This window comes from Propithecus coquereli, unplaced genomic scaffold (genome assembly GCF_000956105.1).
Source record: "Propithecus coquereli isolate 6110/MARCELLA unplaced genomic scaffold, Pcoq_1.0 Scaffold99, whole genome shotgun sequence".
Classification (NCBI taxonomy): domain Eukaryota; kingdom Metazoa; phylum Chordata; class Mammalia; order Primates; family Indriidae; genus Propithecus; species Propithecus coquereli.
Genome location: NW_012156284.1, coordinates 2,567,066 through 2,572,675, shown reverse-complemented (window position 1 = coordinate 2,572,675; position 5,610 = coordinate 2,567,066). Strand labels below are relative to the sequence as shown.

The 5,610-nt window shown below is 36.7% G+C and overlaps 1 pseudogene across 1 annotated transcript; it reads right to left on the bottom strand.

The window, feature by feature from the left end:
* Positions 1-903: 903 nt before the first annotated feature.
* On the bottom strand, positions 904-2,673 carry LOC105827219 (annotated as a pseudogene). Its single transcript, XR_001138353.1, has one exon. The product of XR_001138353.1 is annotated as a histone-lysine N-methyltransferase EZH2 pseudogene (transcript).
* Between the last annotated feature and the right edge of the window lie 2,937 nt (positions 2,674-5,610).

Below are 5,610 nucleotides of genomic sequence, written 5' to 3'. Positions count from 1 at the left end.
ATCCATCACCTGAATAACATACATTGTACCTATTAAGTAATTTCTCATCATCCACCCTACTTCCACCCCCTACCCTTCTGAGCTTCCATTGTCTATCATTCTACATTCTATGTCCATGTGTACACATTATTTACCTCCCATTTATAAGTGAGAACATGTGGTATTTGTCTTTCTGTGGCTGGTTTGTTTCACTCAAGGTAATGGTCTCCAGTTCCATCCAGGTTGATGCAAAAGTCATAATTTCATTATTTTTTATGGATGAGTAGTATTTCATTGTGTATATATACCACATTTTCTTTCTAAACATCCACTTGTGGACACTTAGGTTGATTCTATATCTTCGCTATTGTGAATAGTGCTGTGATAAACATATGAGTGCAGGTATCGTTTTGACATAATAATATTTTTCCTTTGGGTAAGTATTCAGTAGTGGGATTGCTGGATCAAATGCTATTTTTAGTTCTTTGAGAAATCTCCACACTGTTTTCCACAGAGGTTGTACTAATTTGCATTCCAACCAACAGTGTATAAACATTTTCTTTTCTCCGCATCCTTGCCAACATCTGTTATTTAGTTCTTTTTAATAATAGCCATTCTTACTGGTGTAAGATGATATCTCATTGTGGTTTTAATTTGCATTTCTCTGATGGTTAGTGATGTTGAGTATTTTTTCGTATGTTTGTTGGGCATTTGTATGTCATGTTTTGAAAAAATGTCTATTCTACCCTTTGCTCACTTTTTAATGGGATTATTTGTTGTTGTTGTTGTTGAGTTCCTCACAAATTCTGCATATTAGTCCCCTGTCAAATGCATAGTTTGTGAATATTTTCTCCCATTCTGTAGGTTGTCTGTTCACTCTCTTCATCATTTCTTTTGCTGTGCAGACAATTTTTTTTTTTAGGAGTTCAAGTATTCTTTATTCAAAGTTGAAAAATGTACCATGCTGCATTATTGCAAAAATTCACTGGTACAAAACACTTTGCAGCTGGTGAGAAGGCAATAAAAAGTTGATTTTTAAACTCATTACTATAAATTATTCTTACAGTACTTTGCAAATTCTGAATTTCAAACTGCATTTTCTTTTCCTAAATTGCCCACAGTACTCGAGGTTCCTGAATCTAAGGCAGCTGTTTGTTTCAGAGAGGAGGGGAGGAGGTAGCAGATGTCAAGGGATTTCCATTTCTCTTTCGATGCCGACATACTTCAGGGCATCCGCCTGGCTGTATCTGTAATCAAAAAACAGCTCTTCACCAGTCTGGATGGCTCTCTTAGCAAAAATACCTATCCTGTGATCGCCATTAACCATTATAACTTTTGCATAGCAGTTTGGATTTACTGAATGATTCGCAAAACGAATTTTGTTACCCTGTGGGTTGCGTCCACCACAAAATCATTGTTCAAGTTGAACAAAAAACTGCACATGTATTTATCATACACTTTCCCTCTTCTGTCAGCTTCATCTTGAGAAATAATCTCTCCACAGTATTCTGAGATGAATTCATTTTTCTGTACAGGATCTTTGATAAAAATCCCCCAGCCTGCCACATCAGATGGTGCCAGCAATAAATGCTTTTTGGAGCCCCGCTGAATACTGCAGTTCTTGCAGGACACGTTTTTACTGTCCCAATGGTCAGCAGCTCCACAAGTTAGACAGAGGTCAGGGTCACACTCTCGGACAGCCAGATAGCACGGGCACTGCTTGGTGTTGCACTGTGCTTTGCAACGGCATCCAGGAAAGCGGTTTTGACACTCCGAACTACACTGACAAAACTTCTCACAAAAATTTTGTGCTATCACACAAGGGCACGAACTGTCACAAGGCTGCCGTGGATGATCACATGGTTGATAGTTGTAAACATGGTTAGAGGAGCCATCCTTTTTCAGTTGTATCTTTCTACAGTGTGAAGCCCATAACCGGTGTTTCCTTTTCTTTTTTCGTGGAGGAGTATCAACATCCTCAGCAGGAGCTGGAGCGATGATGCTAGACTCTTTCACTCTAAACTCATACACCTGTCTACATGTTTTGGTCCCAATCAGCTTAGCAATGGCACAGAAATTGTCATAGTAAGTGCCAATGAGGACTCTAAACATCGAAGCTTCAGCGCCACTCCACTCCACATTCTCGGGAGGCTCAATATTTGGCTTCATCTTTATTGGTGTTTGACACCGAGAATTTGCTTCAGAGGAGCTCGAGGTTTCATCTTTTTTCTCTTCTTCTTCTTTATCATTGTTCTCACCCCCTGTTTCAGTCCCTGCTTCCCTATCACTGTCTGTATCCTTGGACTCCAGCACATTAATGGTGGGGGTGCTAGGTCTGCTGCTGTTATTGGGAAGCCGTCCTCTTCTGCGGCCTCCTGGGCGTTTTGGTGGGGTCTTTATCCGCTCAGCGGTGAGGGCAGCAGCAAACTCCTTTGCTCCCTCTAAATCCTGGTAACACTGTGGTCCACAAGGTTTGTTGTCTAGAGCTACTTCCGTGTTCTTCCGCTTATAAGTGTTAGGTGTTGCATGAAAAGGATGTAGGAAGCAGTCATATTTAAAACATCGCCTACAGAAAAGCATATGAAATGAATGTAAGCTTTGCTCCCTCTGAACAGATTTAGCATTTGGTCCATCTATGTTGGGTGTACATTCAGGAGGAAGTGCGCCTGGGAGCTGCTGTTCGGTGAGTTCAGACAATTTTTAATTCTGTTAAGTCTCATTTGCCTATATATGTTTTTGTTGCCTGTGCTTTTGAGGTCTTAGTTGTGATTTCTTTGCCTACACCAATGTCCAGAAGAGTTTTTCCTGTTTTCTCCTAGTATTTTTATAGTTTCAGGTCTTACATTTAAGTCTAGTTTTTTTTCTGCCTTTTGCAGGAAGTGTGCCTACTGTTTTATTTTTTAATTTTTTAAATGTTGAAACAATAATAAACTCACAGAAACACCAGAATCACAGGACGTATAACTTTTTCCCCCTGAATTATTTGAGATTAGGTTATTGACATGATGCATTATATCACCCCCAAATATTTACTGTGTGTTTCCAAGGCCATTTTCCTACATAACCACAATATAATAACCAAAATCTAGGATTTAACATCAATGCATTACTACTGTCTATTTCTCACAACATAACAATTCTAAATATTTATGTACCTAACTCAGGTGTACCCAGATTCATAAAGAAAATCCTACTAGATCTAAACAAAACGATAAACAGCAGCACCGTAATAGCCAGGAATTTCAATACCCCTCTGCTAGAACAGGACAGATCCTCCAAACAGACAATAAACAAGGAAACAATGGACTTAAACAGAACTCTAGAACAAATGGGCCTGACTGACATTTACAGAACATTGTACCCCCAAACCACTGAATATACATTTTTCTCATCACCTCTAAGATTGACCTAATCTCATCAGCTCTAAGATTGACATTCTCTAAGATTGACCATATCCTAGGTCACAAAGCATGTCTCAAAAAAAATTTAAAAAATAGAAAGTATACCATGTATCTTGTCAGACCACAGTGAAATAAAATTAGAAATCAACTCCAGTAGAAACTCTCATCTCTACACAAAGTCATACATTTAATTCTTTAATCCATCTTCAGCTTCTTTTTGTACATGGTGAGAAATAGGGGTCCAGTTTCATTCTTTTGAATATGGAAATTTAATTTTCCCAGCACCATTTATTGAAAAGGGTGGCCTTTCCATGCTCATGGATTGGAAGAATTAATATTTTCAAAATGACCATACTTCCCAAAGCAATCTATAGGTTCCATGCAATATCTATCAAGATACCAATATCATTTTTCATAGAATTAGAAAAAACAATCCTGAAATTCATATGGAACCTAAAAACAGCCCGAATAGCCAAAGCAATCCTAAACAAAAAGAACAAAGCTGGAGGCATCATATTACCTGACTTCAAAGTATACTACAAGTGTATAGTAACCAAAACAGCATGGTGCTGGTATAAAACTAGACACATAAATCAATGAAAAAGAATAGAGAGCACAGAAATAAATCTATGTATTTACAGCCAACTGATCTTTGGCAAAGTCAACAAAAACATATACTAGGCAAAATAGATTTTATTTAGATCTTTTAAAGACATGCCCTGCCCCAATCCAGAAATGTATTGAAATCACTTATTATCAGTCTCTGAAAAAGAAGGTATATCATGTTACTGATCTAGTTTTAATATGTTTAGTTCATTAGGGCATGCTTTAACTTACCTTTCCATTTTAAAAACGCTGGTAATTCTTATACATCAAAGTAGACAGAATCCGTACTTTTATGTTTTATAAATTACCGGTGAAAAACTGTTTTTTAAATAAAAGCAGATTTATTGAGGTATAATTAACATATAAAAACTATACATATTTAACTTATATAATTTAATGAATTTGGACATATGTATATACCCATGAAACCATCACTACAGTCAAGATAATAAACATTTTAAAAACAAAAACTCAATCCAGGTAAATATAAGAGCTCGTCAAAAATTGGCACTAATTGATCAACACTATGGTGTTCACATGGTAGTAATATTCTCCAGGGATTAGGGGGTTGGGGGTGGGTAAACTCACAACTAATGGACACGGTGAGCATTGTAGGGGGGAAAGGGCACGCCTCAAATCATGGCTTGGGTGTGACAAAGTCATAAGATGCAACCAAAATGTTTGTACCCCCATAATATCCTGAAATAAAAAAAAAGAAAATGAAAATAAAAATAAAAACTGTTACTCTTTGAAATTACCTTTTTTGATATGCCAACTACAGTGGCCTAAAAGTAAGGATATTTTCAGCTCTGTGTCACTGAATTTATTTTGATTTTGGAAAGTTTGACCTAACCCTGAACTTACCTATGTCATGCTACCTAGGTTATTGTGTTTGTCTCAACACTGTCATTAAGAAATTTTATTTTTTAGATTAATCAGAAACCTTGAAAATATTAATATTTACTGTTGCTCCTTCTATGGTTTTTCTGCTTTGATGTAAGGGAAGATAAGAGAAGGTCAAGAAAAAAGTGAGATACCTGTGCAAAACAATACTTTAGCTTTCTTCTCATTTCCATTTTTCTTTGAAATGTATTTACAGTTCATATTTCTGAAAAGCCTTTTTCATTACATGATGCGTAAACATGAAGAATACATAGTGATATCCGTGCTGTTTGTGGCTAGGTTCCTCTTTATGCTTATATTTTCTTGCCTATGGCAAGAAATAAAAAGTGATTTTGCAGTTTTCTTCACTGCCTTTTTATGAGTATAATAAAAGTACTTGTTCTTAATATTTTTCATAGATCTTTTAGTAATGCAGTTGTCAAATAAAACCTTTCCTCTATGAGTTGTTGATTTTATGGTAACAACTGGAAGGTGGGTAATTTCAATCACTTGACAACATATTAGGATTAAATAAGAAGGGGTAGGATCTTTACATGCCTTCTAATGTGCGTTGTATACCAAATAAAGGAGGATCGATGCAACCCTTGATAAATACCTGCTACAATTTTGTCCACCAAACTTCTGTTGGAGCTCCTTAGGATATCCAAAAAATCTAGGCACAGAGGTTGCCATCTGCTATTGCCCACAGTACAGGCAGCCCAAAGCAAATACCAAGGGTTTT